This window comes from Danio aesculapii, chromosome 12, assembly GCF_903798145.1.
Source record: "Danio aesculapii chromosome 12, fDanAes4.1, whole genome shotgun sequence".
In the NCBI taxonomy this organism is placed as follows: domain Eukaryota; kingdom Metazoa; phylum Chordata; class Actinopteri; order Cypriniformes; family Danionidae; genus Danio; species Danio aesculapii.
Window position 1 is genome coordinate 26,103,264 of NC_079446.1, and position 27,327 is coordinate 26,130,590.

At 40.6% G+C, this 27,327-nt stretch overlaps 1 protein-coding gene across 18 annotated transcripts in view; it reads left to right on the plus strand.

The window, feature by feature from the left end:
- The window catches only part of nrxn1a (neurexin 1a), a 317,361-nt gene that overhangs the window by 147,965 nt on the left and 142,069 nt on the right, over positions 1-27,327 (plus strand). The gene's annotated exons all lie outside the window — the stretch shown is intronic.

Consider the following 27,327-nt stretch of genomic DNA (forward strand, 5'->3'; position numbering starts at 1 on the left):
TCGAATTACTTCCAGTTGAATTATCTTGGGAATTTATCTTGAACAGTTTGCTCTTGTTTAGATGATTGATCTTAATCAACACATTTGAACAACTGCACTGCAAAAAGTGATTATTAACTTTACTTAAAAAAGGGAGGAAACATGTTGCTTTAAAAGCGACAACTTAAAAAGGTGAGTAAACCTGTTATAACTTGGAACTTTTAAGTTGATTTAAAGTAAAAATCAAAACTAACCATATGATTTTGTTAGCTCACATTGCTAGTTTGTGCTGAACAAATCATCTGTGCATGGCAGTAAGAAAAAACAAATACTCTGCCCTTGTGATCTAAAATTAAAATCTGGTTAAATTCTCAGATTACGTCTGTCTGAGGTATTCTAAAAGCGTAAACTGAGCTCTTCTAAAACCCTTTTCCTGATCTTTCTGAATAAAATACCTATCCAATCAGCTTGCAGTAGAAAAAACAAGCCATTATTTTTTTCATTTAACATTCTGAACTGTGTCACAATACACAAACTCACAAAAAAACAAACAAAAAAAAAAAAACAGTCGCAGCTTCTGGTTCATGCGGACTTTAACTTTATTCTTATAACTATGCACATTGTTCATTTACTTTATAAAATGAAGGCAATAGGTTTACTCACTTTAAATAAAGTAAATTAATTGTTTTAAAAGCAACATGTTTACTCCCTTATTTTAAGTAAAGTCAAAGTAAAGTCAATATATAATATATATATTTTTTACAGTGTGGAAGTTTCTGTTAGCCAATTAAGTTCAAATGTAACAACTATTTTAATTACATCTGTTGTTTTAATATGTAACATTTGTAACATATAACAGCAAAAGTTATTAGCACATTTATTGCTCATTAATTGAAGTAACAAACAGTATTTTGAGTAATACTGGCATTGAACTACAGCACTATTGCACTACTGGTGTGAATTACAGGGGGTTTTGGCCTCATTAATTAATGTTAAGTAAATTTAAGACGACAACAAGGTGTGTGAGGGAATTGGCCCTTTACATAGTGAGAAAAAGTTTGCTCTGACCTGCATCTTAAATATAAAATATGAATGATTAAAATAATAAACCATAAATATATGATTGTGTATGCATGATCGCGCTTCGCAGTCAATGTGGGAAAATATTTAGTCAGCAGTCTGAAAGCGGCAGATCTAGAGCACTGATAGATGCAGTAAATGTTCACAAGATTTTCTCATAAAATAGGTGTTCGTATCTACATGGCCTAAAAGAAAACGTGAAATCAGATGCATAGTTTGTATTTTAATAGACACCTACTGTATATGCTTGCACATGGAAGTATTGTATGGTCATGCATTTAATGTCACAGGAAAGCAAACTTGTCACTGTTTGTTTTATATAAAAAACTAGGTCGTCTTTGAGAATCGCACATCTGCTGAAATGAGCCAGCATACTTATTTTCCTTCAAAGAACTGAAAATTTATAAATCAGTTATATTTAATCAGTTTTATTAATAAATTAGATGTACTTGAATATATGAATTTGATTCACCGAAGCATGCATATATATTACACAAGCTAACATTAGCCAAAAAATATTTGATTATCTCAGTATTCACACACTGAATACTGGTAACTTCAAAAGCTTAATTTAAAGAAAATCTCCAAACTAAGGGAAGATTTAACTATAGCAAATCATCCTCTTTACCTTAAATACTTAAAATTGCAATTATTGTCAAGATTTTCCCCTCTAAATGCAGTCCCACACAAAGTCCCCTAACCAGTTAGTTCTTAATACACAAAAAAAATAAAGTTCTTCTATTATTATTATTATTATTATTATTATTATTATTATTATTATTCACAAATTTAAGTTGATTGAACATTGACAAGCCAGCACGGTGCCTCAGTGGTTAGCACAGTCGTGTTTCAAGTCCTGGCTGGTCCAGTTAGCATTTCTGTGTGGAGTTTTCTCCCAGAAACCCACTGTGTCTCACAATGAGAGTGTATGGGTGTTTCCCAGTACTGGGTTGCAACTGGAAGGTCATCCGCTGCGTAAAACATATGCCAGAATAGTCGGCGGTTCATTCTGCTGTGGCAACCCCTGATAAATAAGGGACTGAGCCGAAGGAAAATGAATGAATGAATGAATGAAGGATTGAATGAACATAGACAAGGCAGGGCAAGTTTCTTATATAGCGAATTTCATTAACAGTGGTGATTCAAAGGGCTTTACAAAAAAAAAAGGGATAAGAAAACAAAAACAAAGAACTGAAATGATCAAAAACAGATTAAAGTGTGCTAAAACAAGTTTAAAGGGAATAAAAAAGAAAGACACAAAAAAGAGTGATGCTTCAGATGTATAGCACAGTGCTTATTTGGTAAATGCACAGATGAAACAGTGAAATATAATACGCAATATTTGTACTATTAATTGTGAACAATCATTTTCACTCCTTTTCTGCTAAAAAAACAAGCCAGCGAGGGCTCCAAGTCCATATACAGAAATGCACTTTCAACCCTCCTAAGTGTCTGTGTATTTTCCGGCTGGCCTCTGTGAAGTGCTTGAAGCTATAGTGGCTAATTCTTTAATGGAAAAGCATCTCTCTTATGCTTGTTGCTGTTGTCTGGATGCTGATATCACCCTGCAGCAAAGCCGCGACTGTGGGGAAATACAATCAATTACATGCGCATTGTTGAAGCTCTGTGCAGGAATTATGGAAATGATTTGGTCAATTAACCCATCAAAGATGGCTTGCTTTCTCATCGCCAGAGCAAAGTTCACCGCAAACAGCCGTCAGAAAGAAAGACTGGTGCAGTTTCGTTGGTTGTCGCTGGATGAACATTTCTATATGATCCCAGTCTCAGAGAGTATTGCGGTAAAATGCAGAGATGAGACAGACATGCAGAGAGACGAAAACAAAAGAGACAGGCGACGGTGTTAATCTTGTCAGCAAATTACTAATGGAAATGTTTGTTAACAAAGGGGGTTTTGATATTTGTCTGTGATAATGAAAATGAGATGACAAAGATGCTTGATGACAATAATTAAAGTGTTTTAGTTAGAAAATGATTAAAATATGAGGAGCAAAATACAGCTTAGGTATGAATGCGATGAAATTGTTTTAGAAGAAGATAAATGCTGTAAGAATTGCTTAAAATGAGCCTATTTCAGACAGAGCGAGTTTAATTTGACAGTGAAAAACTGAGTAAGATTTAAAGATGTTTTTTTATTAGATAATTATATTTAGTTTCAAATTATATGATGAATTTGTTCTGTACTGTATTTGTCAGTCATAAAATGTATTAATATGGTCATAAAATTGCCTAAAATCTTTATGAAACATTAAATCTGCTAAAACAAATGTTAATGTTGATTTTTTTGTTTTTGTTTTAATGAATAATTCTTTATTATACTATTAATTAAAAAACCTGACAATTCTGCTTTGTATGTTTCAGTTAAGGGTACAAAACTATTTTAATTAATTTAAAGTCATGATTTTTGTTAGATAGTTATTATTATTGAAGTTATGTTTTATCTATTTCAGTCAGAGAAAATGAGCAAAATTAATGTCATATACTGCATTGGTTTAATAAGTGAATATGTTCTCTGATACCTACATAGTAGGTTTATGGCTTTGGTAAGTTAAAAAAAATCTCCAGAAATGGTTTTATAAACTCATGTATTACTCCATAAAATACCCATAGAATCAGAAGGTCCATGATTGACCATATATGGCTCATGTCGTGAATATTAATGAGCTCCGCTCTGACGTGCCGCTCTTACAGGCACACACACAAACACACAGCATGATGTATGCTGGACACGGACAAATATAAACTTATTTTGCTCACCAGATCTGTTGTGGATAAAGGCTTAATTATAATTAACCTCGACAAAAGAGAGCGATAGAGATGTATTGCGATATATTTAAGCTATAGTCAAAAAAAAAAAAAAAACACAGCCAGGAGTTAATATCAACCTCTGGAGAACATATGATAGTAGAGCTGAGTGATTTGACATGATTCAACTGTCTACATGTGTTTGTCGAAACAAATGCATCAAATTTCCCAATAAACATGATAAATTAACAAAAGATGTAACTAAACATATCTTATGTCTCTTCAGAGTAAAGATGAATGAATTTATAATCTGTAAAACTTGCAGCTAGCTAATGTGTCTTCCCATACAGATAAATTTCCGGTGAACTGTTTTATTTTGACTTTTTCAAATTTCTAAAGTTCCTTTTACAGCATCAACTGTAACGTAATTCAAATATAATCAGTAAAATAGACTTCAGCATTCATTTAGTTGTTGAAGAGTAAACCGAGATGAGAAGCCGTTTACATTTACGCGCCAATCAGGATCAGCAGGCTAGCGCAGAAACGCCTTTGAAAATACTGAGTAAAATCAATTTAAATATTTTAAAGACATGAAGTGGAGAAATGTAATTAAATGCAGTGCTTATTGTACATTCTGAGACCCACTTTATAGCATATATCATTTAGGCACTGTAGATTGTTGATTTTTAAAGAAAACAGACCTTAAATGTGCCACTTTTGTAACGGCATACAGTTCACCGTAAGCGTTTGACCCAGCTTACTGACAAATTAAAAGTCCGTCTGCATGCTTCTGCATATACCCTATTTTGCATCCTAAGAACAGTTTGAATGTGCCTCGTGCTGTTGTTGCCCAGTAAAGCACAGTAAACAAATTGTTTTCACAATAATAGTCCCACATACATAGTGAGTGAGGAAAATTATCATTGTTGTCTCACTCGAAAATGTCGTTGCTTATCAAACGCAGCATGGGAGGTGCAAGTTAATGATCTCAGAGCTTTATTTATTATCTCAGAGCTTGATGACATGGCTGCTTATCAGGTCCGGATGAACGACCTAAATTAGGCATACATGCAAATGCAGAGGGCATGGCCTGTGAGTCTCATCACAGTTTGTTTTGTCTTCAGATTGGCTCGTTGTCCACCGGGTTTTTACGCTTGTGAAATTTACATGAAAACAAGGAAACAGTGGTGTCTGAAGCTCACATATGCCCATTTCCATATAGACCATTTCAATGGGGTGATGTCATTGACCCATGAACGTTTCTTGCTTGTTCTCAAACTATTTCATAACTGTAGCAAGAGGAAATTCAATCATGACGTAACGTTAAATCAGCTATCATAACATTATTCATCAATATGTGGACCTTTCAGGATTCTCGGAGGCTATGGAAATTAAAAATTTAAAACAGGAAATAGGTTAGGACCATTGTTATTGTTTACATCCCTCAAAATGGTCTGTACTGATCTTATATTTTTCTACTATGCCTTGGTATACCCAGATTTTCATTATAGTGCACCTTTAACTTGATGGACACTGGTGAAAATTACAAGGCTTTCATTGAAACAAATAATAAAATAAATGACTGTAAAAATGAACACCCTTGAGAGATGAAGACAGAGTGAGTTAGGGTAAGCAAAAAAAAAAAGTTAAGCCTATACATTTTTTGTAAAGCGTTATGCACCTGTCCAGCTATTTGAGATTTAACAAACATAGTGCAAGAATCCATAACCGTCCAGCTGCCCTGTGTGCTTGACTTCCATCAACCAGGCATAAAAAGGAAAACAAACGCCCCAATATAACATGTGCCCTAATTTCTGCTGTTTCTCCAAGCGTCCTAATGGGCTCTTCCAGTGACTAAACTTAGCACGTAACCTCTGCTCATCCCTCAGTTCCTGCAAACAGTGATTCACCCTACAGCGTTCCCTTTGTTTAGAGCTCCTTCAAACAGCCGCGCCGTAATAGACTTCACTTTTATTTCCCTCAGCCACACCTGCTCGATTGCACGCTTGGCAGGCCGTTCATGTTGATTCCCCAGTCAGTATTTGTTTCATTGCCCTGGCTGCGGTGCGCTTGCAGACTTCATGAGGTGTCGTGTAGCGTGCAGAAAAATTGTAACATGCATTTACGGTGAAGGTTGCAGGAACTCACCACGAGCGAACCTGAATAATGTATGATGCCTGTGAGCCAACTCATCCTGTTTATCATGATTGTTGAACATACATTTCCCTAATGCCTGTGGCAGTCGTAGCCGCTGTGTGCTGCAGTGAGCCTGCGGCGGCTCCATCACGCCACTGCTGACTTTCGGGATGTCACCTATATAGTGAACTTAACTCAATGAATGCTGCAGTTGACCCTTTGCAAGACCTGGCCTTCTTGCTGTGTCTGACAAACTTTCTGTACTACTCTGTAAAAAAAAAACTGTAGTAGTTGCTAGAATTTGACCTTTTTTTATAAAATTTCCTCTAAACTTCCATATTTCAAAAACTGATAATGTCAATATACTGTAAAACCTACTGTACTTGTTTCTGTATTGAACCTCCAAAAACAGATGATGAATAGAAAGTTAGCTTTTTAACATGCTAACAAAGATACTAATAAGTGAAGGGTGCTCAGTCTCATTCAGTACTAAACGCCATTATGGTAACACAACATTAAAATAATGTCATAAAAAATTATTTAGTAACATTAAATTTTAAATAAAACTCAATTAAAAAAGCAATTTAGAAAAAAACAACTGTAATTTCAACAAAAAAGCATTACATGTTATGCTGTGAAATCTGGGACACAAACCGGTTGATGCGAAATGGAGGTGAAGTCTAGCAGCAGATCCTCTCTGACAGGTTGATGTACGATTAGAGGCGTGGTCTAGCACAGATGCTCTCTGACAGGCTAATGTGAGATGGAGGTGTGGACTAGCAGCAGATGCTCTATGAGAGGTTGATGTATGATTAGAGGCGTGGTCTAGCACAGATGCTTTCTGACAGGCTAATGTGAGATGGAGGTGTGGTCTAGCAGCAGATGCTCTATGACAGGTTGATGTACGATTAGAGGCGTGGTCTAGCACAGATGCTTTCTGACAGGCTAATGTGAGATGGAGGTGTGGTCTAGCAGCAGATGCTCTATGACAGGTTGATGTACGATTAGAGGCGTGGTCTAGCACAGATGCTTTCTGACAGGCCAATGTGAGATGGAGGTGTGGTCTAGCAGCAGATGCTCTATGACAGGTTGATGTACGATTAGAGGTGTGGTCTAGCACAGATGCTCTCTGACAGGCTAATGTAAGATGGAGGTGTGGTCTAGCAGCAGATGCTCAATGACAGGTTGATGTACGATTAGAGGCGTGGTCTAACACAGATGCTTTCTGACAGGCTAAAGCTGTGGTCACACCAGAGTTTGTGTGTGCAAAATTCTGTCGTGCGGTGCTGCGAAAAAGGGCGGGATTAAACAAGATAATTAGACATTAAAAAAAAGCGAGCGATTGCTCCATGTTTTAAATTTCTGTCTTGTTTTGATCCTCGATTGGTCTCACACAGTCAAGTGATGCGATTTCGCAGGTCAGAGTTCACCAAGCTTGAACTTTGCACCGTAGCAACCTGCGTAACTTGTCGCATGACCTTGCGTTTACGGTCTGACGCATTCGCGTGCGTATGAATGGAAGTCTATGGGAAGAAAAGTGTGACCGCAGCTTAATGTGAGATGGGGGTGTGGTCTAGCAGCACATGCTCTATGACAGGTTGATGTACGATTAGAGGCGTGGTCTAGCACAGATGCTCTCTGACAAGTTGATGCAAGATTAGAGGTATGGCCTAGCAGCAGATGCTGTCTGATAGGTTGATTTGAGATTGGAGGTGTGGTCTAAAAACAGATGCTCTGATGGGTTGATGAAAGAGGCGTGGTCTGGCAGTAGATGTTTTTGACAGGTTGATGGAAGTTTAGAGGCGTGGTCTTGCAGCAGAGGCTCTCTGACTGGTTGATGAGAGACCGAGGCATAGTTTAGCAGAAGATGCTCTCAGACAGGTTGAAAAGAGATTAGAGGTGTGGTCTAGCAGCAGATGCTCTCTGATAGGTTGATGTACGATTAGAGGTGTAGTCTAGCAGCAAATGCTCTTTGACAGGTTGATGGGAGTTTAGAGGCGTGGTCTAGCTACAGATGCTTTTTGACAGGTCGAGAGATTAGAGGTGTAGTCTAGCAATAGATGCTCTCTGACAGGCTGATGGAAGTTTAGAGGTGTGGTCTAGCAGCAGATGCTATCTGACAAGTTGATGGGAGTTTAGAGGTGTGGTCTATCAGCAGTTGCTCTCTGACAGGTTGATTTGAGATGAAGGTGTGGTCTAAAAAGAGGTGTGGCCTAAAATAGATGCTCTGACAGGTTGATGCGAGATCAGAGGCGTGGACTAGAAACAGATGCTCTCTGATAGGTTTGAGAGATTAGAGGTGTGGTCTAGCAGCAGATGCTCTTTGATAGGTTGAGAGATTAGAGGTGTGGTCTAGCAATAAATGCTCTTTGACAGGCTGATGAGAGATGGAGGCGTGGTTTAGCAGTAGATGCTCTGACAGGTTGATGGGAGTTTAGAGGTGTGGTCTAGCAGCAGATGCTCTCTGACAGGTTGATTTGAGATGAAGGCATGGGCTAAAAAGAGGTATGGCCTAAAACAGATGTTCTGACAGGTTGATGCTAGATCAGAGGCGTGGCCTATAAAAGAGGTGTGGCCTAAAACAGATGCTCTGACAGGTTGAATAGAGATTAGGGGTGTGGTCTAGCAGCAGATGCTCTCTGAGAGGTTGAATAGAGATTAGAGGTGTGGTCTAGCAGCAGAGGCTCTCTGATAGTTTAATGCAAGATTAATGGTGTGGTCTAGCAGCAGATGATCTCAAAGGTTAAGAGAGTAGAGGCATGGTCTAGCAACAGATGCTCTCTGACAGGCTGATACGATATGGAGGCGTGGTCTAGCAGCAGATGCTCTCTGATATGTTAATGCGAGATTAGAGGTGTGGTCTAGCAGCAAATGCTGCAGGTTTATGTTATATGCAGGCATGATCTATATGCTTTAAGTTGCTGTATGCTTCAAGAAAGAAATAATCAAGATAAATAGCACTTGTGATTGTGTCTAAAAGTAAAATAATGTGAGATCTTGACGTAAAGGACAGAAAGAAGCGGATGAGGTGTAACTGAGAGTGTCTCGATCTGTATGTGTTGGGCTGATCCTGCATATGAGAGGAGTTGGACAGCAGCGAGCACTAAATGAAAGCAGCAACAGATGGAGGAGCAGATGGAGAGAGTGACCAGCCATGTCCACTCCTTTCTACCTGCGGTCCTCCAGTTCCGTCGCTCTCATTACAGAGCAGGAGAGCGGCAGTTTCAGGAGCTTTCGTGACTCGTTGTCACAAGATTGGCCCTTAATTGAGAGATCTGTGTCATTCGGAAAAAGATTAACTCAAGCCTTTCTACAATGGCTATATTGTATGTTTTTTTGTGTGTGTGTGTATGAAAGTGACATTTACGCTTATAAACAAACATACACAAACAACCGGTCCGAAAATATAAAACATAAAAAGATTTTAAATGTTTTTAAAAAGAAGTCTCTTTTGCACTGTGGCCAAGAGAGCTTAACATGCTGCAATAAAAGAAAACACGTGCACTTACAAAAGACGCCAGCAAACTGAGAAAAGATCTTCATCAGTTTGACAGCCCACGTGCTGCAAATCCTCACAACACAAACACATTTTTTAAAAAACGCGCTGCATTTTCAAAATGTGATGGACCTGGCTATTTAGGTTATGGTTATTTAGGCGAATAAATACAAAAGACACGGGAATCGGGATACTAAAACAAACAAACAAAACACCTTCCAAAGATCACCTACAACTTTGCTGATCAATAGTCACGGCACATCGGTTTCTGTCACGTTTTTGGGTCCTCTTAAAACATTTCCGTTGTGTTCCGTTATTTTTGTGCTGTGAGAAAATGTTGCGTGTTTTCGTAAATTGTTTGTGTTGTGAAAAAATGCAGCATGTTTCATTAATTTGTTTGCGTTGTTGAAAAATGCAGCTCATTTTTTTTATGTGTATGCATTGTGAGGATGTGCAGCACATATGCTGTCAAATGGATGAAGATCTTTTTTTAATTTGCTGGCGTTTTTTGTAATTGCATGTGTTTTCTTAAATTGCAGCATGTCAAGATTTCTCAGCCACCGTACTTTTGCATTCCTGCATTTGTTTGATTCAAAGTACAGCCAAAGCCATAAATTCGTAAAATACTTTACCATTTAAAGTAAATGTAATCTGAATATATTTAAAAACATATTTAATTCCTGATTTCAAAGCAGACATGTTCTTAAATTTGACTCGTATATAAGTAATGCACTGTTTAAAGGCAGCTTTACAGTCATTTCGTGATTTACTTTAACTGTGACATAGCATGTTTGCAATTTCATGCTTTAATGTGCTATAGCACTGAAATATTTCAGCGCATGCCGCCACATTTGTACCTGCAATTTAAGAGCGCACATTGTGAGCACGTGGAGAATAAAGGCTGACAGGACAGGAAAAGTGGTTTTACTGACATATGACCTGACAACGTCTCATCAGACTGCAGACTGAAGCTTCCTTGTTGCCTGTGCCTTTTCCGCACTTGTTAGACTGAGGCTTAGTTGAAGCGCACATCTGAAAAATCTGTCATTTAATGTTGTCTTTAAAATGGTTCTGCGTCTAAATACAATTCGTTAAGAAGAGACCGAAGTTGAAAATGTGGTGGCAAAACCTACATGCAGCCTTGTAATAAATATTTATAGCGCTGCTAAACTGAATAAATTAATTGCATTTAATAATGCTTTTCATTTATTTTTAATAAACATATTGGTAACACTTAATAATATTTGCACACTATGAATCATGAATTAAAATTTATCAAATAGTGCATTATTTGTTAAATATTAGCTCTATATTAATAATAATATTAGTAAGAAGTTTATGTTTTTGTTGTTGTTGGCTTATAAACATGTATATAAGGTACTTATTGGTTGTATTTTCATACTTTCTTACATGCATATTAATTTCATTATTTTAAATAAGTTATTTAAGAGTAGTTGGTGGTTTTTCAAGATTATTGGTGTCCTTTTAGTTTAGGTCACAATTCATGCTATTAACTACTGGCTTATTACCTGCCTATAGACAATTTTAAGGAATGTAAATAATAACAATGGTCCCAATGTATTTCCTGTTTTACTTTTTTAATTTCTATAGCTTTCAAGAATCCAAAAAGCCACTTATTGATAAATAATGTTATGACCTCTGTTTTAACATTAAGATAAGATTGAAACGCTTCTTGTTAGAGTTATGAAATAGTTTGATATCAAGCAGGAAATAGTCATGGACCAGTGACATCCCCACACTGAAATAGTATATCAGTAAGACATAAACTGTTCATTATAGTTATAAAATATAATTTTATTCTGCATCTCTAATGCTACCCAAAACCTAAACACAACGTGTTAATAAACAGCTAGTTAGTTAGTTAGTTAGTTAGTTAGTTAGTTAGTTAGTTAGTGCTTTAAAATACTGTGAATTGTGACCTACACTAAAGTGTTAACCATTAAATTAGATAAAACTAAAATTTATTAATTTAACAATACAACAATATGGAAAAGATCCATGTTATGCAGACTTTTAAACAGCACAATATTTTTTTAGATAAGAATGAAAAGGCTGAAACATTTTCAGTTGATACACTTACAGTTTCATTATAAATGGTTTCATTTTCATATGTTGAACTTAATATTTTCATTCAGTTATACTGTAGTTCAATTACTTTTTTCTGTTAAGAATATAACTGCGCCTTTAATTTACAAAGAATAAATAGTCCTCATTTTAGATGAGCTCACAAAAAGCAGGAATTTGTTTCAACAAAGCATTTATAATCATACATAGTAACTTCTACTAAAAGCCAGAAAGATAAGATGTATAAATATTCTTTTGAATAGTTTATTAATCAATTACTTGCTTATTCCAAATCATAGATATATACACTAGATATCGCATTCGGACCCTGAGCATGTGTCCAAAGCGGCCACATTTTGTACAGTGCTCCCACGACAAATGTCATTCAACTGCACTAGTCAAGACAGTGTGCCAAGACAGATGCTGGACTTTAGTGTTGTGTATGGGTGTAGTAATGAGCAAACAAAGAAAACAAATAGTAACGTTATTGATGATAATACTTACTGGAAAGGGTTCATAATACTTATGGATAATACCATAAGGCAAAGTAGCACCAACTCGCACTAAATTCTAGGCTAATGCTAGTTTGGTTGAATAAAATAAGCACACAATGAAAAAGAAATATGACAACAAGATGCTGCGGTGCTAGAAACTTGTATTATTGTCAGCTAAGTGAACAAGTCGTTCATAACACAGATTCATTCACAAATGAATCGCTCCCTCCATTAGAACGAGAGGTGAATGTGAGGGGATGTGTTTCAGGACACGAATTAGATCAAATTTAACAGGGAAGCAGAAGAATACATTTTCATGCACACAAACATATGCTCTTGGTCAGTAATGCCCTTGCGGTCACTTATCATGTAGAAAAGTAATGTAAATTTATCATTTTCATAATTTAAAAAAATATTTGCATACTGACCACTGGGAAAAAACTCCCAATCATAGATATATGTATATATGTGTATGTATCTCTGGCTCTAGATGGCCAATCTTCCACTCCACCTTGGTCCCGCATTTATTTCAAAACTAAAATAAAAGCTCTATTGACGCATTCCTTCCAATTGACAACAATAGCATAGGCAACATCTAATGCATATATCTATATTCCACCATCTACTCTTTAATAACAGCTTTGTAAATAATGCGATACTTAATTTAGTAATGAAAAATGACTCAATAACAAAATGAAAACACAATCGTTAAGCACGTTATATGCAGAATGTACTTATAAGTCAAGAATACTGCATTTGTAGCTGTATTTATAGCTGCTTACTAGCGTAAATGTAATCTTTAACAAACGTTGAATTAACTATTTGCTTATTTTTAATAAATAATTTAGCATGCAGTTATTATAAAGTGTTACAAGCATAATTTAAACCCACAAATTCCCTGAGCTGCAAAAAAAGCATCCTTTTCTAGTGTCCGCATCTGTGGACAGCTGAGCTCTGTCAGTTCTGTCGCTCCATCAGCATGTTTCTTCATTTTGGAGCTCTGCGAGTCGCAGGGAGCGTCACTTCCATCTTGTCCAGATTGGATGTGATGTGTGGGCTGTGGAGCGCTGCGGATGCCGAACTGCTGCGCTCTCCCGCTGCGAGACTACATAGCGCTGTTTGAGGAGGCAATGAGGGTCTTTCTGAACCACTGGCCATACCTCTCTTTTCATTATCCTGTCCCCTGGCGTGAGACCACTGCTCTGGAGACGAGAGGGGGGCTCGTTTGTCAAGCTGTCATTGTTTGGAGGCTGGAGCAGGTCTCTGCGGGGAGGGTTACAGATTGGGCTTTGGGGGTTAAAGGCTACATTGGGAGCTTCAGATCGGGGTTGGTGGGCTCTTGCTTTTTTGTGCTGCTGATTAGGTTGTGTTAAAGTCGACATGATATGGTATTAGTAAGCCTTTTATGTTTTTTAGATTAAAATGATGGAGATGGATGTTGTCTTGAGAAGCGGTTGAATGTAATGAAACATTGGTAACACTTTAGGTCACACTTCACGGTACTAACAAACCATTAACTAACACTACTAGCTTAATAAACTACTAATTAACTGACCCAGCCGAGGCTCAAACCAGCGACATTCTTGCTGTGATGCGAACGTGCTACCCACTGCGCCACTATGCAGCCCAAAATTATGTTGTCAAAACGATAATTAGTTGCAATCATGTTTTTTGACAAACTTTAAACTGTACATTAAAGATTTAATACAACTCTAAACACATCTCACTATTTGATCCACAACACTATTCAGGAGCAAACTAGGTGATTTCATCACTTCAGGTGAAAATATTATCAACAAGGAATCTATTCAATTTGTTAGACAAGCTGCAGTTCATCAGAGCAGAGCTCATTAATAATCTTGACCGTTCCAAATAAGGTCAGAACCAAGCTTTTTTTCCTTAGGGTAATTTCTGTGGTTATAAATCACCATACTGTATATAACTTTTTCTGCAGATTTTTTTACTTACCTAAGCCACATTCCTACTACATTTTATCAGAGCTCAATTGAACATATTGAATCACTCTATGACACCTTTTACGTCAGGGATGTTCTACCCTGTTCTTAAAGATCCTTCCTGCAGAGTTCAGCTGCAACCTTGTCACACCTGTCTTAAAAGTCCACATGAACCAGAAGCTTTTTTTGTATTGTGACGCAGTTCCTAGGCTTGTTTTTTTATACTGCAAATTCAATGGATGTATTAAAGAAGGTATTTCGTTCAGATAGACTGGGAAAAGGGTTTGGGGAGAGTTATTACAACCTAACACACTCCTCCTTCTCACCATTTCTGTTTGTTTTTAAAAATGACAGCTGGAGCAGCGTGATTAAATATTTTAGCCACTCCCATTTGCTAAGATATACGTAATCTGACAGTTTAATTGAAAAAAAAAACAAGTGCATTTTCAGATTTCAATTAAAGATTAGAAGGGCAAACATTTTCTTTTTCTTAATGACATTCACAGATGAATTGTTCACCACTTAACTAGCAATGTGAGCTAACAAAATCATAAGGTTAGTTTTGATTTTATGGGAACTTTAAATCCTATTGCTCCTTCAAATCCTACTTAGTTAGTTTAGTTGGGTTTGGTTAGCATTGGAGCTAAACTCTCCAGGAAGGTTGATCTTCAGGAACACGGTTAAGTAACCGTAGTCTATGTAAACCATAAGCTGCTGAGATTTTATTTGGGTTTGTTGATGTACTTCCAACTGAAATCACATTAAATAGAGGCAGGATAGTATTTTTGTTCATCATTTAGCTGTAGCAAACTAACAGTAAGAGGGGAATGGTTAAAATGTTGTAGCTGAAGCTTTCAAACTGACATCAACATACTATAGAAGGCCCGCCACTCCAAACGTCGAAGCAAATGGTAGCATTGTTAAGCTTCATAACACCCTGATCTCATCTATGCTGCATACAGTTACCAATGAATTCCTACAGGCCTCAAAAATTGAGTACAGTTACAAACACAAGGTGTGGGGCTTGCTGGTTAAATCAATGTTTTGCAAGAATTGAGGCATAATGTTGGTACAAAATGACTACGCTACCTTTTCCAACGGCTCTCTCTTCCTCAGGGGGTGAATATACATCACTCCGCTCATTAGTATGCATGTCGCTGTACTTGTGTTCCTGTCTACGTCTTGTTTTTCGCTGTCTCGCTCTCTCTGTTGTGCTCTCAGGCTCTGCAATGGTGTAACAGAAACAGAGAAGCTGAGACGAGACAGGCAGCAAAATTACAGCAAGTGTGTTTGTGTGTATGTGTGTGTGTGGAGAAGTGGGCAGCCTAATTGGTGATGGCCTGCAGCCTCATCATCTCCAGAGCGAGTGATGTCTCTGTACTGGTTCCATGCCAGATGTTGTCCTCTGGCTGAGAGGCCGGTCTTTGCACAGAGGCAGATGTGTCCGGCCTCCATTATCTAGCTAAATTATCTAGGCATAAACACAGCACTGGGCACCTCATCGGACCTATCTTTCTTTCTGTTTTTTCAAACGAAAGTGTCATGCTCAGCACTTCTGTAGTTCTAGGCATCCCGTATTCCTTTCCAACAAAATGGAGGCACTGGGGATCTGCCAAACGTCTTACAGAATTGGACCACATTGGGAGACGGATAAAGATGGAAGTTTCTTTGTTTCTGCACAGTTTTCAAATGTCAGTTACTTGCTATTTGCAAATAATTGGTTATTTTATTTTAGGTAGCTGATAATAGTAAGGATGTAGTGTCATTCTAAAGTTTGCGGACGTTTGAGCTGCTTCTCAACTATTGTTTCAAATGGTTCTGAGAACAGTCGGGTATGGTTCCAGTTGCACTGTTCTTAAAATGTTCTTAAAGTTCCCATGAAATAAAAATAAAGTTTTTTAGATGTTAATATCAATATTGTTTTTAAAATATTTATTTGCTTGTGTGCTCCAAAACAGTGACATCTTCGTGTTTAGAAGATATAAAACTGATATAAACATGTAAAGCTTGTAGTCACTTCCGCCTACAGGTGAAGTCAGAATTATTAGCAGCCCCCCCAAATTTATTTGTATAGTTTTAATACCTCATTTCTAATAACTAATTTATTTTATCTTTGCCATGATGACAGTAAATAATATTTGACTAGATATTTTTCAAAACACTTCTATACAGCTTAAAGTGACATTTAAAGGCTTAACTACGTTAACTAGGTTAACTAGGCAGGATAGGGTAATTAGGCAAGTTATTGCTTAACGATGGTTTGTTCTGTTCCCCTTCGGATGGGGAACTCCAATGCTATGTGGAAACTTCCACTATGGGGATTTCGTCAGAATCCAATCATCTGAAAGAGTATAAAAACGGGCCAATGAAATGCCAATGAGTTGGCAGCGTCAGCGTGCACAGCTGGCGTCAATGACAATCAGTCATGCTATAAAGACGCAGCCAGTGCCATGCTCGACATCCTTTCGCTTTCAGAGCCTTTCACGAAGCTTCTGAGAGAGTCTTTGAGGGTATCTCCAACCTGTGTCTACAGAGAGAGATCGAGAAGCAGCTTCTCCCGGTCCAGAGCGCGTATACGCAGTGGCAGATGGTCGAGCTGGGTATTTCTCCCTTGCCTGGCGTCCTTTGGGTCCGGTCCTCCAAGAGCGGTTTGTATATAGGAAAAAAGCTTTCCTAAAAGAGCAACACGGTCGTGCAGCGCGTCTTTTTCAAGACGTCACTCCGACCGTGCATTTCTGGATGCGGTGGTTTCCTATCCCCGGATGATGGGCACGAGCACAGCGTTTCATGTCTGGGGGTCCAGCATGTTAATGCGGTGCTCGCGGGCAGTGCATGCCATCACTGATGTCATGTCTGTTGCGCAGTTAAGATCGCGGCTCGCTCTTGCAAAAGAGCCACCCACCCCAGTTGTCATTGTCTGATGAGGATGCGAGCCCGCTCGCTCCCTCCCTCCGGGGTGGAGAGCGCGGCGTTAGCATCTAAAAAGCAGACGTGATGGCCGTGCTTTCTCGGGCTGCTTCGGCCGTGGGTCTGGTGATGGTTTATCCCCAGCCCCGCGGCCGGACCGACTAGATGGGTGTATGTGGAGGATATAAGGAGGCAAGACCTTCAAAGCCTCCCGTCCCCTTCTTCCCGGAAGTGCACAGTAAACTCACGCTGTCCTGAGGGCACTTTTTTCTGCCCGATCTGCGTGCGCTTCCATCCTCACCATCCTTGGAGGTTGGGCTGTCAAGGTCTGACGAGGATTCGAACCCGCTCGCTCCCTCCGGGACTTTGAGCGCGGCGTCGAATCCAGAAGCAGACTTTGCGGCTGTGCTTCCCCAGGCTGCTTCGGCCGTGGTTCTGGAGATGGTTTATCCCCCAGCTCCGCGGCCGGACCGATTAGAGGGGTGTGATGTGGAGGATGAAGGCGAGACCTTCTAAGCCTCCCCATCCCCTTCTTCCTGGATGGGCACAGTAGGCTCACGCAGTGTGCTGCGTGCGCCTTCCCCCTCACCATGCACGCTATGGCCACCTACCAGCGCTACCAAGCGCAGGCGCTGGCCCGGCTGCGCGAGGATGGTTCTGACCCAGGACTGAGCATGCGCTCCGCACCGCAACCGACTATGCTCTTACAAAAAAAAAAAAAAAAAAAGTCGGCTGTGTGTGCCCTGGGAAGGACGATGATCACATCCGTGATCCAGGAATGCCACCTCAGGCTAAACCTGGTGATGTGCGTGACGTTGACAAAGTTCGCTTTCTTAACCCACCCATATCCCAGGCTGGCCTGTTCGGCGACACTGGCGGTGAATTCGCCCAGGAATTCACGCCGGTGATAGAGCAGTCGGAGGCGATGGGCGAGGTCTCTATCGGCGGGATTGTATGACCGCTCCCCCCCGCCGAGCCATCCACATCCACTGCTTTTTCGCCGAGGACGCCCGCCCGCAGCTTTGCTTCGCCGCCCCCGCCTGCGCCTCCGGCCACGCGGCTGCGCCGAGCATCGCGCCGGCAACCAGCGTCCCCCGCCCAGGGCGCCGCTAAGTTCGGTAAAACGGACCGCGAAGCGTACCTGAGGCGGGCCATCTGGGGAGGAGGGAATTTGCTCTTTCCCCGCTGGAGGGCGGGGCACGTTATTTAAAGGCGTAAAAAAAAAAAAAAAAAACGCCATCAAAATCCTCAGTGAAAGAGCACTTTTCCCCTCCTCCGGATGTGACAGCCCGAACACTGCCAGTCTGGGACGCTATGCCTTCCAGCTTGCAGGATCGGTGCATTTCGCCAATGGCTCATGGAGCACGAGAGAACGGTCTCCTTTCTCTCCACTCCCAGCCCCTCTCCTGGAGTTTGAGTGCGAGACGAGAACATCTCCTCTCCTGCTCTCCTGTGGGACCCCAGCGCTCCCCGGATGAGCCCACTCACTCTACGCTGCCCCGCCGCTGGCACGTCAGCGATCGTGCGGGTGGGACCATTTGCGGGGGCTCTGCCTGCCTGGTTAGCGCGGGCCAGCCCATCGCAATGGCTCATCCATACGACCAGACTCGGCTATGCGATTCAGTTCGCTAAACGGCCTCCCAGGTTCACGGGCGACCAGGGTCAGTCCTGCGTCCGCCCCTGTCTTGCGAGAGGAGATTGCTGTCCTCCTGGCGAAGGATGCAATCGAGCCGGCCCTCCAGCCGAGATGGAGCGCGGGTTTTACAGCCCGCACTTCATCGTGCCCCAAAAAAAAAAAAAAAAAAAGCGGTGGGCTATGGCTAATCCTATATCTGCACATTTTGAACCGCTGCCTTCACAGGCTGCGCTTCGGAATGCTTACGCAGATGCGCATCACGCGATGCGTTCGTCCTCAGGATTGGTTTGCAGCAATAGATCTGAAGGACGCGTATTTTCATATCTCCACACTTCCACGCCACCGGCAGTTTCTGCGGTTTGCGTTTGAAGGTCGAGCATGGCAATACAAGGTCCTCCCCTTCGGGCTCTCTCTGTCTTCGCGAGTTTTCACCAAGCTCGCGGGGGGTGCCCTCGCGCCCCTTCGGCTCGCCGGCATCCGCACGCTCAATTATTTCGATGACTGGCTGATTTTTAGCCCACTCTCGGGAGCAATTGATTATGCACAGAGACAAGGTGCTCCGGCACCTCCGCCCGTTGGGGTTTCAGGTCAACCGAGAAAAGAGCAAGCTCGCCCCCGTGCAGAGCATCTCCTTTCTCGGGTTGGAGCTGGACTCGATCACTATGGAGGCGCGCCTCTCACGAGAGCGCGCCGAGGTAATGCTGAACTGTCTGAGAGAGTTCGACAGAAAAAAAAGTGGTCCCCCTGAAATTATTTCAGAGGCTCCTGGGGCATATGGCATCCGTAGCCGCGGCCACGCCGCTCGGATTGCTCCATATGAGACCACTACAGCATTGGCTTCACGATCGGGTCCCCAGACGCGCATGGCACGCGGGCCCACACCGAGTGACTGTCACTGCGCTGTGTCACCGCACCCGCACCCCCTGGAAAGGACCCCTCCTTCCTACGGGCCAGTGTGCCCCTAGGTCAGGCGTCCAGGCAGGCTGTCGTTTCGGCAGATGCCTCCAGTATGGGGTGGGGGGGCCGTGTGTAGCGGGCATGCTGCTGCGGACCTGTGGAGGGGAACCCAGCTGCATTGGCATATCAACTGCCTAGAGCTGTTGGCAGTGTTTCTCGCTCTGCGCCGCTTTTTACCGGTGACTGAGGGGGCAACACGTGCTGGTCAGGACGGACAGCACGGCCGCGGTAGCGTATTCCATCCGGATGGGGGGGTATACGCTCCCGCTGCATGTCTCAGCTCGCTCGCCGTCTGCTCCTCTGGAGTCATACGCGGCTGAAGTCGCTGCTTGCTATTCACACCCCGGATGGGCTCAACCGTGCGGCCAACAGGCTCTCACGGCAGCTCCTTCCCCGGGAGAATGGCGACTCCACCCCGAGTCATGCGTAAGTATGCACTCCCCCCAGTGAGCCTACTCGCGCAGTTTCTGTGCAAGGTCAGGGAGGACGAGGGGCAGGTCTTGCTAGTTGCGCCCCTGGCCCAACCGGACCTGGATATCAGAACTCTCCCTCCTCGCGACGCCCCCCCTGGCGAGTCCCTTTGAGAGAGGACCTACTCTCTCAGGGACAGGGCACCATCTGGCACCCTCGCTTAGTTCTGTGGAACCTCCACGTGGGGTCCATAAGACGCGACGAGGAAGACTTAGGTAACCTACGGGTGGCGGTGGTTAATACCATCACTCAGGCTAGTGCACCCTCTACGAGGCATGCCTACGCCCTGGAGTGGAGTCTATTCACTGAGTGGTGCGCTTCTCGCCGAGAAGACCCCCGATCTTGCCAGATCAGTGTTGTGCTTTCTTTCCTTCAGGACAGGTGGAGCGAAGGCTGTCGCGCTCCACACTGAGGGTTTACGTGGCCACCATCTCCGCTCATCATGATGCGTGGATGGCGGCACCGTGGGGAGGCATAACCTCATCATCCAGTTCCTCAGAGGTGCGAGGCGGATGTTTTCCCCCGCCCCCCTCTCATACCCTCTTGAGATCTCGCGGTAGTGCTACGAGCCTACGTGGGGATCCCTTCGAACCACTCGACTCAGTATCCTTGAGATTTCTGTCCTTGAAGACAGCTCTGCTGGTCGTGTTGGCATCGGTTAAGAGGGTTAGGTACCTGGAGGCATTTTCGGTCAGTGACTCGTGCCTAGAATTCGGGCCGGCCTACTCTCACGTTGTCCTGAGACCCCGGCCCGGCTATGTGCCCAAGGTTCCTACCACGCCGTTTAACAATCAGGTAGTGAGCCTGCAAGCGCTGCCCGCGGAGGAGGCAGACCCAGCCCTTTCATTGTTGTGTCCTGTTCGCGCTTTGCGAATATATGGGGACCACACTCAGAGCCTTAGATCCTCTGACCAGCTCTTTGTCCATTACAGTGGTCGGCAGATGGGAAGTGCCGTATCTAAACCGAGGTTGGCCCACTGGGTAGTGGATGCCATCTCCCTCGCCTTTGGGCCAGGGTGAGCCGTGTCCCCCGGGGGTGGGAGCGCACTCCATTACGGAGCATCGCATCCTCCTGGGCGTTAGCACGCGGCGCCTCTCTGACAGACATTTGTAGAGCTACGGGTTGGGTGACACCCAATACATTTGCAAGGTTACAATCTGCGAGTGGAGCCGGTTTCCTCAAGGGTATTAGGCGACCCTTGGTGATTGAGGAAACGATTCGGTTGAGGTGTCGAAACACGCTTGCTGCGCCACTCTCCCTAACCCGGAGATACGTGCGCTTTTTCAGCTTTGTCAGTTTAGTTCCCCATTTCTTTGGCGAACCCTGCAGAGTTCCTCCGAGGCCCCCAGCACCTGACTCAGCGGAGGAGTCAGGTGTTGGCCCGTTACGTTGTCGGCATGCCCGCTGGTCAGCCCGCGTTCTGGGTATAGGTGCCTGCTATGTGTGATCCCCGCTGGCGATCCCATACGTTCACACAGCCACGGTATAGTCCCCCCTTCTAGGGCAGGCTCGTGTCTTCCCTCCCCGCTAACCATCCTTATGCTAGGACCCCCCCATCTCTGGGCTGGTCCATAGATTGTCACCAGGTCTCCCCTCTGGGTAGCAGGTGAGCTCCGCAGCGTCCTCCCTATCGGGACTGAACGCTTTCCCAACGTACTGTCGTATCAAAACCTTTTTACAGGGTTATTGCGACTCCCCGAAAAATATAACCGTTTCTGAACAGGTAAGTGAGGGCCAGGGGACACGTTGGAAGACTGTGTCTCGGGGCGTTGTAGGTGCGCTTGCTCTACTGCGTGGCACACCCTTCGCCAGGGGCGCAGTAAGGTTCTTTCGTTGTGGCGTTTTCCATAGATTTCCCCATAGTGGAAGTTTCCACATAGCATTGGAGTTCCCCATCCGAAGGGGAACGCTACGGTTACTAAAGTAACCCTTCGTTCCCCGAGGGGGGGAACGGAAATGCTATGTTCCTTCGCCACAACGATTGTCCCTTAGCTGTTGAGCGTGAAAGTCTCTTCAGCTAGAAAAGGATGTCGAGCATGGCACTGGCTGCGTCTTTATAGCATGACTGATTGTCATTGACGCCAGCTGTGCACGCTGACGCTGCCAACTCATTGGCATTTCATTGGCCCGTTTTTATACTCTTTCAGATGATTGGATTCTGACGAAATCCCCATAGTGGAAGTTTCCACATAGCATTTCCGTTCCCCCCCTCGGGGAACGAAGGGTTACTTTAGTAACCGTAGCGTTCTGTAGACTATTGAAAAATATACAGCTTAAAGGGGCTAATAATTTTGACCTTAAAATGTTTGTTAAAAAATTAAAAACTGCTTTTATTCTAGCCGAAATAAAACAAATAAGACTTTCTATAGAAGAAAAAATATTATCAGACATATTGTGAAAATTTCCCTGCTCTGTTAAACATTTTTTGGAAAATATTTAAAAAAGAAAAAAAAAATTCAAAGGGGGTTAATAATTTTGACTTTAACTGTAAATGTGTCAACAGTTTTATTCACGTCACCTCATACTACAGTTTCTCATCAAATCACCACCAATCAAATGCTTTCTAGTCTCTCACATGCCCCGCCCCCTTCAGGACACTTCTCATTTGCTTTTCATTTGATGCACTTGAGCTCAACCATTCTCACTGGCAGAGCATTGATAAAGCAAAACACTATTGGCTGTTTTTTAAAAGGGGCAGAAACTACACTATGTCCCACCCACTTTGTGTTTCAGTTGAGATTACATCAAACATTAAATAAAAAATGCACATTTCAAAGCCTTTCATGGGATGTTCAACACTGAATTATAGGCAATGTTAGAGAATCGTGCTGAACTTGCCTCGAAGAGTGCGTGTGCGCCACCGTTAATATTATTTTGTATTTTAAAATGAAAAAAATAAGGTATTTTAGTAATAAAGTTTTTATTTTAATTGTGTTTTAATTTGCAGTACATTTCAGTTAGTTTTAGTGTGTTTTGTTAAGGATTTTGTTCATTATATATTAGTTTTGTGAACATGTTTCTGTTTTAGTTTTTTAAAATGTAGCTTCAGTTTCAGTTTTAGTAATTCTATTTTAGCAGATTGAAAACAACATGTCCAGTGCCATGCAAACTTTAGTGTTCCACACCTTGCATTAACTCTTGTACATACTTTACTCTTAGTACAGTAATAAAAATTAAATAATAGGGTATATGCTGAAGCATGCTAATTGGACTTTTAATTTGCCAGTAACCTGGGTTAAGCGCTTCTGGTGAACTGTTTGCAATTGCAAAATCGGTGCGTTTAAGGTCTGTTTTCTTTAAAAATCAGCGATCTCCACTAGCTAAGTAGGTCTCAGATTGTACAAGAAGCACTGCATTAAATTACATTTTCCCCGCCATGTCTTTATAATATGAGCATTTATTTTAACCCAGTATATTCAATAGAGCTTCTGTGCTTGCCTGCCGATTCTGACAGGCACTTGCGAGTAAACGGCTTTCTGTCTTGTTTTACGCTTCAGCCACTGAATGAATGCCAAAGTCTATTTAACTGAAGGTATTTTAATTACATTACAACATCGATGCTGTAAAAGGAATCGTATAAAATGGAAAAAAAGTCAAAATAACCGTTCACCGGATGTTTATCAGTATGGGAACAACACTAGCTCGGCATAAACCCTATTGTTTGAACAAACACTGAGTGCAAAACCATTCAATTGTAAAGAGTAAAAATGATCAATTTAAACAAACGTCTTTATGTTAGTGATGATACTTTATAGTTAAACAGGCAGTTTTACATGTTTAGCAAAAAGCAGAAAATATAGAATGCATTTTATATTTATTAAGAAAAGTTTGGGGGGCGACATGGTGGCGCAGTGGGTGGGTAGCACTGTCGCCTCACAGCAAGAAGGTTGGTGGTTCGAGCCCCAGCTGAGTCAGTTGGCATTTCTGTGTGGAGTTTGCATGTTAGTGTGTTCGCTTGGGTTTCCTCCGGGTGCTCCGTTTTTTCGCACAAGTCCTGGTCCTCCAAGTTGGGGGTTGAGCATTGTGCTATTGACCCACCCCGTAAAAATTAGATGTTACAAAACACCAACATAATGCGGCTAAATATCAACTCGATATAATCGAGATATCGAAATATCAATTCGATATAAACAGCCCTGGAAGTAAGAGTAAGTAAGAAAAGTTTGGGCTTTTTTGTGTATGATCATGTGCTTGACTGATGTGTTTGTGGGTAAAAGCACCATCTACAGGTGTTTCTCTAAACAGCCACAGGTTCGTTTTTTTTGCCACAGAATGAATGCTTATGAATATTTTTTATTATTTTATTTCAGTTAACAATTGTATTTTTTGACCACAAATTTTATTATTAGTTTTCGTTTACTAAAATAATCTTGGTGGAACACCACCTCCATTGCCTGCCAGTTTATTCATTGCTGGCTAAGTGGAATCGGGCTATTTATTTATTTATTTTTTATTTATTTATTTATTTTTATTATTGGATTAAGTTAATATCTGAAAAAAAGAGGTTTTTGCTGGATCGGATATGGTTGTGGCCGGAAGTTAACAAGAATTATTTATATTATTTATTTTTAATTTAATTTCCCATTTATTATATTTTATTAACATCTACCCCAAACTTAAACCCAACCGTCACAGTAATATAAAAACAGTAGTTGTACCGATTATCATTTATGTTACCTATTAAATTACCCAATAAATTGTATTTTTAACACCTACCCCCACCCCAACCCTAAACCCAACAGTGACAGTACTGTAAAAATATAAATTATTATTATACAGTGTCCCCAAAACAGAAATATTACAATATTCTTCTATTGTACAACACATTTGTATTTCATTCCAAAGAGCTCCATATAACACCATCATGGAAAATGAAACCATATTGTAAACTGCTGACTGGCCCAAATTGGCATGGAATGGAATGGCTAAGCAAAGAGAACTGTTCAGTCCAATAGTGGAAAGCCAGCTTTGGAGATTGTTACTAAAAAGAACACTGTATTCCAGCAATTTAATACTTTTTAATTGGTGAAAAGTTTGCAAATTTCGGTAATTGGATGAATACGCATTTTTGAACGAATCTAGCCAACCTATAAACCTAGCACTTCTCTGATCATCAATGTTGAATGTTTGCAAAAACTAATAAAGCTGGTTGATTATTAATCACAGGCTACAGTAGAGACTGAGTCATATGCAAAGATAAGATACTATTTATTAAATATACCGCAATCAGTTATATCAGCATTTGCATTTTCCTTGATGATAATGGGTCTTAAACGTATTTGATTGTCCTGATTTTTTGCCTTCTAAAGGAATTTTTTGTCTTGACCCTTTTGAAAAGTGTTTACATAATGTCAGACCACATTTAGTTTTAGGGATTTGATCAAAGATGTGTCAAAATATAAGTTATGATTTGTCTTACATTGACATGCTTTATTTATTGTTGCATTTATTATATCCTCAACAGATTTTCTCCATGATAATAAAAAACAGACGAGGTGTTCAATTAAACAAGCAACACACGTTTTGTAGATCTACGTTTATTTCTGGTCCAGAATCCTCTTTGATGCTGCAAAAAGGTGCAGAAGGGCTGTAGATCAGGCAGTGGACCCTGTCGGTTGGTGTGTGTGTATGTGTGTGTGTGCTGTTCTCTTTCTGGACTGAATATCTGTGATTGAGCAGCTGGTGAGATTACGCCAGTCGCTCTGAGACCTCCACTATCTCCCACTGCAAATGAGATGTCTTGAGATCCGGCCCACTAAATTGAATTGCTCAATAAAATAATTGTGCCACGAATAAACAGATTAAAGCAATGGACGGCGGTAAACGGCGTTTCAGAAGCCCCTCAGCAGGAATACATTATGCCGTGTCTTCGTAAACACGGCTTTGCCATAAAAAAAAACAAATAAAATGTGGTGTATAATGAGCATTTTTTATGGCATTTATCTTCTGCATGGACCGAGCAGTTGTGTTGCTACTGTTGTGCGGTGCTGTTGAGGATTTCTGTGTCTTGGCTGTAAAGCTTTTTAGTAAGCGGTCATTCATCTGTCGCCTTCAACACTGGGGTTTATGGTCGCAGTCAATGGCCAGCGTTTTCCTCTTTTACTGTTTTATATGGAAATAAATTAAGATCATGGTGCAATATTGAACACAGCTCAATCAATATGTCAGGATTCAGTTTTAATATACAAGGAAGAATAAAAAGGACGTACATGCTTATTATATACATAGAACTGAAGAAAATAGTGCCAGCAGTTTTGAGAAATATTAAACAATATCCCATTTGAATTAATTGTATCATTAATTAATTATTAATTCTATTATTATAATTATATAATTTTAATTAAATTAATTATCAATTAATTGTATTATTAATTAATTGTCTAATTAATTATATTTTCTTATCCTAATGATGTTGTGTGACCACACACTTTTTTGAATGTTTATTAACAGTTTAATTGAGGTTTAGTAAAAATGCTCCATTCTATGTTGCCCATATTCACTGAGCTATGTAAGAATATTAATTTTCAAAGGGGATGTACTTATTGTTACCACCCCTTCAGAAATCACTCAAATATTAATTATTATTATTATTAGTAGTAGTAGTATTAGTATTATTAATGGTAATAATAATAAAAGCAGTAATGACTGGAGTAATATTTTTATTTGAAACTACATACAATAAGTAATAAATAAATATTTAATAAATAAGTGTTTACAAATTTTACATTTTTTACATTTAATAAATGCCACCTGAACAAAATAATTGTCATTTAAATTATTAAATAAAACTAATAATAATAATAAAAAAATCTGACCCCAAACTTTTGACTGGTAGTGTATATTTTTAAATATTACAAAATAAAATAAAAAAATCCAAGTTCATTCAAACTCCAAATTCATTTGCAAAAAAAATGTTTTGAATTTGCACAAATTACTATAATTTTTATTAAATTTTCATTAATCACAATTTTTGTAAAAACAATTTAAATACTCTTGATATCTGAAAGCTATTAAAAATGTCCAGTTTTAGTATTTCCACAGTTTTCCCTTTTTTATTTGCAATTGTATTCCTCAATGAAAAACATAAAAACATGATATAAGAAAACTGTAAAAAAATAAAATAAAAATTGAATCTGTTTTTGCAAATAAGCGTTTCAAGCATTTCACATTATTATGGATTTGATTGTATCTTGATTAAATAAATATAGCCTTGGTAAGCACATGAGAATTGTTTAAAAAAATATAATATAATATAATATAATATAATATAATATAATATAATATAATATAATATAATATAATATAATATAATATAATATAATATAATATAATAAAATATTAAATTTGCACAATTCTGGAAAAAAATA